Genomic DNA, 12,472 nt, shown 5'->3' on the forward strand with positions numbered 1-12,472 from the left:
TTTACCAGTGGTGACGTGGTCATTATTATGACAGGACACCGTTCAAGTGTTTGGTTGGAAAGAGCAACAAACATGGACGCTTGTTTTCTCATGGCTGCTGTTTTCTTACTAAAAGCAAGTAGTGGGTCATTATGGTAGCTACATAGGCCATAATGTGCAAATACTAAAAATAAATGATAGCTACTATGAACAGAATAAGATAATATATCACATTTTACAGTCAATTGGTGCCATGGACTCCATACTTCCCGCCATTGTTGTAGTCCCGAATCCTCATGCAACGTCACAACGTCGGAAACTCGTGTAGCATCGCAATCTCCGAAATTCCCACTGGTGCTCACAACTCGTAAATACGGTAAATCCGATATATCCGAGGAGCACATGAATGCAACATAAATAATGCTCCAAAGTTAGGAAAAAGTTTGGCGAAGGAAAAACTGACATGGCCATTTTCAAAGCCAGGGTGCCTTGATCTCTTACCTCAAGATCTCTGAATGAGAATGGGTTCTATGGGTACCCATGAGTCTCCCCTTTACAGACATGCATGCCCACTTATACTTATTCCAAGCAGTGTTTGGCACCAAACAAAACATGTCGGTTTTTGCATGTAGTAACCTATAAACTGGTCATTTTCACCTTCTATTTGGATATTTCTGCATACTGGGGTCCCTAAAAAGTCTTGGAATTACATAATGTGGGTATAACTGGAAAGCTGAGACCACATTCATGACAACTCGGAGCGCCGGAGGTTTCATCTCGGAGCGTCCGCCCGTCTCGTCCCTGCTCAGGAGATAGACTATATATATATATACACATACACATATATATATATATATATATATATATATATATATATATACACATACACATATATATATATATATATATATATATATATATATATATATATATATATATATATATATATATATATATATTAGAGATGGGAATAGATTAATTTTTTTAATCTAGATTAATCTAGATTAATCCTGGTCATTAATCTAGATTAATCTAGATTAAAATGGGTCATTTGAAGTCTGTCGAAGCCATTCAAAATATGTGTGTGCAACATAAATAATGACTAGAAGTAAGTCCTTGTGAACAGGTTTCTGTTTATTCGGTTGTTCACGCCCCCCCCACAGCAGCCAGGATGGGGGAGGCAGACATAAATGTCCGCGCTTACATACCTGTTCCATTCTAAAGTGATAATCATCATGGCCTGGTCAATATAAGTGGACCCTGCTACCAGACAACTTTGAGAATAATAATATATATAATAATAATAATAATACAGTGGAGCTGCTCAGTGGCCAGCAGATCAGACTGTGGTTGTACTGGACAGCTTCCAGGTATGAATGTGTGTGAATGTGAACAGGGCGCTCCTGAAAAAGAGAGCATTGCTCTCAGTGAGACTCCCCCTGTATAAATAAAGGTAAAAAAAAAAAAAAAAGATTAAAATAGATTAACGGCGATAATTTTTTTATCGCGCGTTAAGAGTCTCGCGTTAACGCAGCCGTTAATGGCGTTAACTATCCCATCTCTAATATATATATATATATATATATATATATAGATGTATAGGTATGTATATGTGTATATATATATGTATATATATGTGGTCTATCTCCTGAGCAGGGATAGGCCGATGTAGTCTATCTCCTGAGCAGGGACGAGACTGCTCCTTTCCTTGTTTATCATCAAACCTAAGTTGGTTAAGTGTGTTATGACAACACGAGTGTGTGTCAGTGCCTGCTGTTCTGTTCTGATTTTCCAGGATTAGCCAATCGTCTATAGGTCACCAAGTGAATGTCCTTGCGCCTGAGCGGGGCTATTACCGCCTACGTACATTTGATGAACACTCTGGGACTCAGAGAGAGGCCAAATGGGAGGATGCAGTACTGGTAACATTTTCCCCTGAACACGAACCGGAGGTCCACTGACATGAACCAGTTGTTTAGACGGACCATACGTAGAAGTGACGTCAGCATTCTGAATTTTAATTTCATGAGAAATTTGTTTCGAGCGCAGGTCCAGAATTCAGCAGAGAACTATGCCCCCCTGTTTGGGCACCAGGAGATATCTATATACACTCTGACCTGCTAGTGTGTGTGCGCCACTGAGCAGGCAGCCCCCCCCCCCCCCCCCTTCCCCCTGACAGGAGCGAAGAGCCCTGAGGGGGGCAGCAGAGGACAGGCTTTGACCTGGCCCCTGTTATTTGTATGCCATGGGCTGAGACTGGAGTCATGTGGTGTAACAGGTGAGATTTGCTGTTACATGTGGCCATGTTTCACTGAAGCTGAAGAGGATGCCCAGGCTGTGCTGTAAATCCTCTGAGAGAAAGATTAACAAGGTCATCTGCATACATCAGACGTTTGACCTCTGTGCTGCAGAGTGCAGACTGACACCAGGGCCGAGGAGTTTGGCAGTTATTCTAATAGTTAGTTAGTCTGTCAGTTAATCACTTAGTTAGTTAGTTAGTTAGTTAGTCAGTTAGTTAATCACTTAGTTAGTGTGTAGTGAATGTTAAAAGAGTTGAGCTCAAAGCACAGCTCTCTCTCCCCCTCCCCCCTCCAGGCGTATTTCCTGTTAAGCTGCTTCAACTTCCTCTTTTCACTTCACATATCGCCATGTTGTGTCGCAGATTATTTTCTCCAGCAAAAGGTATGATAACAGCATTCTATTGACAGTTTACACTCTATTTTATACTTTACTACAAAACTATAGTGTATTTTATTTTGGAGAGAGAGAGAGAGAGAGAGAGAGAGAGAGAGAGAGAGAGGTGGTTGTGCGAGCTAGACCGTGTATGAAGAGGGAGTGGTACGGGTGAAAGCTGGTGAAAGTGTGAGACGAGAGACCAACATTTTGTCTGTCGGGCATTAAACCTAAAGTAATGAGCCTGTTTTGACAATGTATTGTAAGGATAAAGTACATATATTTGTAGCATACAGATGAATGATAAGTGCCCTTTTTGCAAGACACGTCTGGTGCCAACATCACTGTGTTTCAGAGACTCTATCAGACAGTTTGAGTGAAGATACTGATATCCTCAGACAGAAACTAGAATGGCTAATTCATCCAGCTATGTTATGCTAGCTTGTCGGGAAGGGGGCTAATGCCACATTCATGTGCTCCTTGGATATATATCGTATTTACCAGTGGTGACGTGGTCATTATTATGACAGGACACCGTTCAAGTGTTTGGTTGGAAAGAGCAACAAACATGGACGCTTGTTTTCTCGTGGCTGCTGTTTTCTTACTAAAAGCAAGTAGTGGCTCATTATGGTAGCTACATAGGCCATAATGTGCAAATACTAAAAATAAATGATAGCTACTATGAACACAATAACAAAATATATCACATTTTACAGTCAATTGGTGCCATGGACTCCATACTTCCCGCCATTGTTGTAGTCCTGAATCCTCATGCAATGTCACAACGTTGGAAACTTGTGTAGCATCGAAATCTCCGAAATTCCCACTGGTAAATACGACATTGAAGGGCCGTTCATGTGCTCACAACTCGTAAATACGGTAAATCCGATATATCCAAGGGGCACATGAATGCAACATAAATAATGCTCCTAAATTAGGAAAGATGTTGGCGAGGGAAAAACTGACATGGCCATTTTCAAAGCCATGCATGTAGTAACCTATAAACTTGTAATTGTCGCCTTCTATTTGGATATTTCTGTATACTAGGGTCCCTAAAAAGTATTGGAATTACATAATGTGGGTATAACTGGAAAGCTGAAACTGTATTCATGACAACTCGGACTGCCGGAGGTTTCATCTCGGAGCGTCCGCCCCTGGCATATTTGCGTTCACGCTGCACTTCCCTGTTGGAGGGGAAAACACGGGGAAAAACCAAGGAGGGTTCTGGGAAGTGGAGGCGGTAATGCCACATTTTGGATGAGATGTGTGGCCATGACGTCAACTGGGACAAAGCGGAGCTCTGAATGATACCTGAAGTTCCGAGCTGTAACTCCGGCCTGGACGACCGTTCAATATATATACATTCTTCAAAACTTGACCTCACTGCGTCTTACATGTTTCTGTAGTATGTGTGTTGAAACTGTAACTAATCCATGGTCTTTATTGCCATAGTGCCTGCTGTTCTGATTCTGCCAGGATTAGCCCATCGTCTAGATAGGTCACCAAGTGAATGTCTTTGCGCCTGAGCGGGGCTATTACCGCCTACGTACATTTGATGAACACTCTGGGACTCAAAGAGAGGCCAAATGGGAGGATGCAGTACTAGTAACATTTTTCCCCTGAACGCGAACCGGAGGTCCACTGACATGAACCAGTTGTTTAGACGGACCATACTCGCAGCCCGGTACCAAATGCGTTGCGGCCCAGTACCGGTCCGTGGCCCGGTGGTTGGGAACCACTTCTCTAAGGCCTACAAAATTACCCTTCAGCCGGAGGCAGAACTCGCCATCTCCGGCTGCTCGGAGACCTCTCTGGACTTCCACACAGCTGTGCAGCAGTCTCTGACACTGGGGACAACTGTTGCCAAAAAACAAATTCTGAAAAGAATGGAAGTCCCCCTCTTCACCTTCTTTACAACTGTGGTTGACGGACATGATCTCTGTTATAAGGATGGAGACGCTCAGATCCTTGAGAACCAACTCACTTAAAAAGTTTCTGACTATTTGGGACCCGATGAGGTTAGGGGCCGTGGGGGACTTTCCCTTTCTGTTGGACGCCTTGCGTGGGACCCCATACGTGACATCTCCTACAAGTATATAAGCACCTTATATGGATGGTAGCACCACATTATGATAACTGTTGATATATGTATGTTTTTTGTTTGTTTGTTTTCCGTTACTGTGCCTGAGCTTGTTCATTTTTGTTCATATATATATTGTTAAAATTGAAAATAAAATATTTAAAAAAATGCAGAGAGTAAAAGTAAAAATTTGTCATGGGGGGGAAACTCAGTAAAGTAGCATACAGATAGCCTGAAATGTTTAAAAAAAACTCTCGTAACGGACGGACTGTCTTTTATTGTCACACGAACACCGCAACACATGCATGCGGCCACAACACACTCATGCTGACGGTGGCCGGTGAAAAGTGTCCTCTGCATTTAACCCATCCAGGCATGTCCTTTCCTCCGAGGGGCAGGCCAGGAGCAGTGGTCGCTTTCTCGTACAGCGCCCGGGGACCAACTTCGGATGTTGTCGTCACTGGTCGGATGACGATGACGATCTGATCTTCTGCATGTTTTTAGTGGGGGGGTTATGTACGGAGGAACACTTGAGTACAAATACTTCAAATACATCTCTGGCTTCAACAAAGATTTTCTAATGGTTTTCAAAATAAAATCCAGTGTTAGTGGGCATGAAAGTCTAAAAAAAGTAGAAGTGAGTAATTAGTTGTGTTGCTGGAAACTATATTTTCATGTGATATAAGTGATTGATTTATAATCAGGCGGCTTACACTGACTTCCTGTTTCAGGGGAAACATCACAGGAAACATTCTTGCGGTTGCGGTCATGAGCTCAGCTACACTAAATGTCACATGACTACTTATTAAAATGACAGTTACAGTTGGCAAAGATGTTGAGGCATTTGTGAGGTCAGCTGAGCTCAATATTCTCTTGCTGGCTGCAACATGATCTCTGAGTAGCCACTGACGCAAAAGTTAAACTGTTATTCTGCAAACAAGTTCAACTGTCAAGCTTGGTCAAGGAAGCTGCAGTAAGACAAACATGACAGTAACCAACAACATGAAACAGCACATAACATTGTTATTTATATATTAGCTGTCATTTTGTGTGATGTCAGACAGATTTTAGATTGACACCCTCATCCTCACTCTGTTTTTGAATTTTGAAGCAATATACATTTCTCCCCCATGCGTTGCATCTCTGTGTGTTTAGTCTCTCTGCTGTTTAGTTCACTAGCTGGAGATGATGTGGTTAATGTCTCCATCTATTGGACACACAGTAGACTACATCACATGATCTGTGGTTTCTATGCCTGAGTGGTTTCTGGTCTCAGGTTAGGTATAGTGTTAGTTATTACACTGGTGTTTCTAGACTTTGATAGTGAAGAAATTAGGAAGTGACGGCACCCTCAGATGAAAATGTTCACAGAAACCCAGAAGGAGAATAAGCATTATCTGTCTCCACCCCCCCCCCCCCCCCACCCCCCTCTCTCTCTCCACACAGATGAAGGCAGAAAGTCTCTGTCACTTGATCTGGATGCTGTGACTTCACCAGGCAAACATCTTCCAAGGTAACATTTCCGTTTGATAGCTGAAATTATATGTTATCACTGTTGACTTCTGCAAGACAAAGTGCTAAAGTCTTTTAGATCATGAACCTGCTGCTTTCAGATGGCGTTCACGATGCCATGACTGTTGAATTTGTGGCCAAAAAGAACATTGTTTTATGTGTGACTGACTATATATCTATATGGTATATATATATATATATATATATATATATATATATATATATATATATATATATATATATATATAAATAATACATATGTGACAGGTGTTTTAGGCCAGTAACAGTGCTGTCTGATTAGACATGTGTTTTAGGCCAGTAACAGCGCTCTCTGGATAGACATGTGTTTTAGGCCAGTAACAGTAACAGTGCTGTCTGGATAGACATGTGTTTTAGGCCAGTAACAGCACTGTCTTGAGAGACAGGTGTTTTAGGCCAGTAACAGCACTGTCTTGAGAGACAGGTGTTTTAGGCCTGTAACAGTGCTGTCTGGATAGACATGTGTTTTAGGCCTGTAACAGCAGCTGTCTTGAGAGACAGGTGTTTTAGGCCAGTAACAGCACTGTCTTGAGAGACAGGTGTTTTAGGCCTGTAACAGCGCTGTCTTGAGAGACATGTGTTTTAGGCCTGTAACAGCGCTGTCTTGAGAGACAGGTGTTTTAGGCCTGTAACAGCACTGTCTTGAGAGACAGGTGTTTTAGGCCAGTAACAGCACTGTCTTGAGAGACAGGTGTTTTAGGCCAGTAACAGCACTGTCTTGAGAGACAGGTGTTTTAGGCCAGTAACAGCACTGTCTTGAGAGACAGGTGTTTTAGGCCAGTAACAGCACTGTCTTGAGAGACAGGTGTTTTAGGCCTGTAACAGCGCTGTCTTGAGAGACAGGTGTTTTAGGCCTGTAACAGCACTGTCTTGAGAGACAGGTGTTTTAGGCCTGTAACAGCACTGTCTTGAGAGACAGGTGTTTTAGGCCAGTAACAGCGCTGTCTTGAGAGACAGGTGTTTTAGGCCTGTAACAGCACTGTCTTGAGAGACAGGTGTTTTAGGCCAGTAACAGCACTGTCTTGAGAGACAGGTGTTTTAGGCCTGTAACAGCGCTGTCTTGAGAGACAGGTGTTTTAGGCTAGTAACAGCGCTGTCTTGAGAGACAGGTGTTTTAGGCCTGTAACAGTGCTGTCTTGAGAGACAGGTGTTTTAGGCCTGTAACAGCGCTGTCTTGAGAGACAGGTGTTTTAGGCCTGTAACAGCGCTGTCTTGAGAGACAGGTGTTTTAGGCCTGTAACAGCGCTGTCTGGATAGACAGGTGTTTTAGGCTAGTAACAGCGCTGTCTTGAGAGAGAGGTGTTTTAGGCCTGTAACAGCACTGTCTTGAGAGACAGGTGTTTTAGGCCAGTAACAGCGCTGTCTTGAGAGACAGGTGTTTTAGGCTAGTAACAGCGCTGTCTTGAGAGACAGGTGTTTTAGGCCTGTAACAGCGCTGTCTTGAGAGACAGGTGTTTTAGGCCTGTAACAGCGCTGTCTTGAGAGACAGGTGTTTTAGGCCTGTAACAGCACTGTCTTGAGAGACAGGTGTTTTAGGCCTGTAACAGCGCTGTCTTGAGAGACAGGTGTTTTAGGCCTGTAACAGCGCTGTCTTGAGAGACAGGTGTTTTAGGCTAGTAACAGCGCTGTCTTGAGAGACAGGTGTTTTAGGCCTGTAACAGCACTGTCTTGAGAGACAGGTGTTTTAGGCCAGTAACAGCGCTGTCTTGAGAGACAGGTGTTTTAGGCCAGTAACAGCGCTGTCTTGAGAGACAGGTGTTTTAGGCCAGTAACAGCGCTGTCTGGATAGACATGTGTTTTAGGCCAGTAACAGCGCTGTCTTGAGAGACAGGTGTTTTAGGCCAGTAACAGCGCTGTCTTGAGAGACAGGTGTTTTAGGCCAGTAACAGCGCTGTCTTGAGAGACAGGTGTTTTAGGCCAGTAACAGCGCTGTCTTGAGAGACAGGTGGGACGGCATTAGCTCGGGAGGTAGAGCAGGTCAGCCAATGACTCAAGGGTTGGCGGTTCAAATCCCGCTCCCTCCCAGCTGTTGTCGTTGTGTCCTTGGGCAAGACACTTAACCCTCATTGCCTCGTATGAATGGGTATGAATGTTTATGAATGTTGGTGGTGGTCGGAGGGGCCGTAGGCGCGAAATGGCTGCCACGCTTCCGTCAGTCTTCCCCAGGGCAGCTGTGGCTACATCACCCGTAGCTTACCACCACTGGTACGAATGGTGTGAATGAATAATGATTCCTGTGAAGCGCTTTGGGTGTCTAGAAAAGCGCTATATAAATCCAATCATTATTATTATTATTATTATTATAGGTGTTTTAGGCCTGTAACAGCGCTGTCTTGAGAGACAGGTGTTTTAGGCCAGTAACAGCACTGTCTTGAGAGACAGGTGTTTTAGGCCTGTAACAGCGCTCTCTGGATAGACATGTGTTTTAGGCCAGTAACAGCACTGGTAACAGCACAAGGACGCTGCATCCTTTGATGGACGCGAGGAAGTATTTCAATGACAGCAAAACTGCCCCGAGTTCCAGAAAGTTGATGTGGGTGCGCTGGTCCTCTGTGCTCCAGCGGCATCCCACAGACTGGGGTCTGTGGTGACTACCTCCCTGGACTGGACTGTGCTTAGAAGCACACCGAAGGTCAGGAAAGAGTTGGCCATCCACTGTCGGAGTGCCATTTCGCACTCCGGAGTGACCAGTATCCTTTGTGCGCCATGACGCACGGGGCCCAGCCTGAGTGATGCCACCCAGTGCTGGAATTCCCTCATGTGAAGGTGGCTGAGGTGAAGGTAGCCAAAGCCATCAGGCCCAGGAGTCAAACTCACAGTGTCACCATGACGGAAGAGGCGGAGACAAGCTCTGAATGACTCCACACACTCTGCAGACAGGCGGGCTGTGAAACGGGTGGACTGCAGGGATAGGCTGATGATCTCCTGAGCAGGGATAGGCCGATGTAGTCTATCTCTTGGGCAGGGATAGGCCGATGTAGTCTATCTCCTGGGCAGGGATAGGCCGATGTAGTCTATCTCCTGAGCAGGGATAGGCCGATGTAGTCTATCTCCTGAGCAGGGATAGGCCGATGTAGTCTATCTCCTGGGCAGGGATAGGTCGATGTAGTCTATCTCCTGAGCAGGGATAGGTCGATGTAGTCTATCTCCTGAGCAGGGATAGGCCGATGTAGTCGATCTCCTGAGCAGGGATAGGCCGATGTAGTCTATCTCCTGAGCAGGGATAGGCCGATGTAGTCTATCTCCTGAGCAGGGATAGGCCGATGTAGTCTATCTCCTGGGCAGGGATAGGCCGATGTAGTCTATCTCCTGAGCAGGGATAGGCCGATGTAGTCTATCTCCTGAGCAGGGACGAGACTGCTCCTTTCCTTGTTTATCATCAAACCTAAGTTGGTTAAGTGTGTTACGACACGAGTGTGCGTCAGCGCCTGCTGTTCTGATTCTGCCAGGATTAGCCAATCGTCTAGATAGGTCACCAAGTGAATGTCCTTGCACCTGAGCGGGGCTATTACCGCCTAGGTACATTTGATGAACACTCTGGGACTCAGAGAGAGGCCAAATGGGAGGATGCAGTACTGGTAACATTTTCCCCTGAACACGAACCGGAGGTCCACTGACATGAACCAGTTGTTTAGACGGACCATACGTAGAAGTGACTGAGACGTCAGCATTCTGAATTTTAATTTCATGAGAAATTTGTTTAGAGCGCAGCTCCAGAATTGGGCAGAGAACTGTGCCTCTGACCTGCTAGTGTGTGTGTGTGTGTGTGTGTCACTGAGCAGGCAGCCCCCCCCTTCCCTCTGACAGGAGCGAAGAGCCCTGAGGGGGGCAGCAGAGGACAGGCTTTGACCTGGCCCCTGTTATTTGTATGCCATGGGCTGAGCCTGGAGTCATGTGGTGTAACAGGTGAGATTTACTGTTACATGTGGCCATGTTTCACTGCAGCTGAAGAGGACACCCAGGCTCTGCTGTAAATCCTCTGAGAGAAAGATTACCAAGGTCATCTGCATACATCAGACGTTTGACCTCTGTGCTGCAGACTGACACCAGGGCCGAGCAGTTTGGCAGTTATTCTGATAGTTAGTTAATCACTTAGTGTGTATGTGGATGTTAACCCTTTAATGCATAGCATATTCATACCCCCGGCCCTTATACACAACTGGGGTCTGACCCCTATTCATTCCCTATGTAAGTTCATGCATGGTCGAGGGTTTCTTTGCTATATATTTTGAAAACTATTTATGTCATCATTTAATGTCCCAAGTAACCATTAAATATTCAAGATTCAAGATTCAAGATTTTTATTGTCACTCCGTAGTACAAGTATCACGTGTGAAATTCTTGTGCTGTAGACTCCGTTACAACATAGTGCAAAATAACAGGGCATATAGGTGCAGGAAAACAAGATAAACAACAAGCAATAACAGTAAAGCAATAAAAAACAAGCCAGAAACAGTGACATTCACTGCACATAGGTACAAATAGCATAGACATAATTTAAACATAATTGAACATTCTGTTTGCACAGTACCGCTACTACATGATTGTTGGGAGTTTATTTGTGTATGTTAAGGAGTCTCGTGGCCTGTATCACTGTCCATATCATGTTTTTCATTACAACAAATCATTATTTACATGTTTACTTTGTTACTTTATGCAAAAAACAGGTTTTTGTGGTACTACATCAAGTTTCCACACATGGCTCAAAAACAACTTATGTAGGCAAGTATGATTAAAAACAAGCCAATGACTGTAATAATAATTGTGTTAAAACAAATATTTTAGCAATCATTTGGACCAAACATTATTTCATATTTCAAATGTTTTTATTTGTGACATTGTCACACAACATAGTTTACACAATCTATAACCGATAACACTAAAATTGAACTATAGTGTACCTGCAATGCAACTGTAGTGTAATATTGAATAGTGGTGAATGTGACAAACAATTTAAACAAAATCACTTTAAAATCACTTCAGTGTGTATGGGTCACAAAGGAAAACTTCATGTTTGTGTTCCTTGCACACAGGCCTGGTGCACTGGGAACAGATGCTGGCTTTTCTCTCCTTGGCACGGGGGCATATCTCGCACCTCTTCCTCTTTGGGCTCTCCTGTGGCTGGGTGGTGGTGGCTGGGTCTTCTCTTTTCACCCCAAATCTTTCCATCACCCCTGTGACGTGCCTTTGGAGAGTGGGTGTGCTCTCCAGGCCCCTGATCATTTGTAGCAGGACAAGCTCTTTCGCGAGCTCCTTGATAAAGAACCGCCGTGTGTGGGGCACACCACCCATGTAGTCAGGGTGATGTGGAGGGAATATGGTGAAGGCATTGAGGGTGGCAACATCCAGCACGTTGTAGCAGAGCGCCGTAGGGCATCTCCAGGTTCTGCGCTTGCATGTGTAGGTGCGCACCATTTGGTCCATTATGTCCACTCCTCCTTTTAAACATCAGCTTACCTTAGGAAGAGCAGGATTTATGGCTGTCAACAGCACTTGGGGAAATGTCTGCTGCATCTGTAGCTGACTCCTTCAAAATGACTGGCAGTCCCCACCACCCCCCTTATGTGACACTTTAAAATAGGACCCATGCAAACATGAACTCAATAGTTCTGTCTGTTAAAATTGCATAGGGTGGCTGCTTTTGACTGGTATCCCCCAGCAAGAAGCACTAGTAAAAATAGTAAAAAATTAAAACAAACAAAATATGATTTGTGATGAAAAAACAATATTTATTGAATACCTGTGATATTACATGATAAAATACATTTAAAACATATGGCAAAGAAACACTCAGCCTAGCATGAAATGACAAAGGAAATGAATAGGGGTCATTTTTTACCCAAGTTTATTAAACTTGGGTAAAACCCCTTTAAAACACTACAAGTGTATTAAAGGGGTAGTGTCACAAAAATGTTTCAAAAAGTAAAAAAGAGGAAATGAAAGTATGTGTAATGATCAAAAACAAGTTACTTGAGGAATACCTGGAACCCTGGATAATGAAATACTTTTTTTGCAAATTTTTGGAAAATGTAAACCCTGCGGTGTGATTTTTGACACCCAGTTGTGTATTAAAGGGTTAAAAAGGGTTGAGCTCAAAGCGCAGCTCTCTCTCCCCCTCCCCCCTCCAGGCATATTTCCTGTTGCTTCAACTTCCTCTTTTCACTTCATATCGCCATGTTGTGTCACAGA

The sequence above is a fragment of the Poromitra crassiceps genome, assembly GCF_964638095.1.
Source record: "Poromitra crassiceps genome assembly, chromosome: 14".
NCBI classification, from domain to species: domain Eukaryota; kingdom Metazoa; phylum Chordata; class Actinopteri; order Beryciformes; family Melamphaidae; genus Poromitra; species Poromitra crassiceps.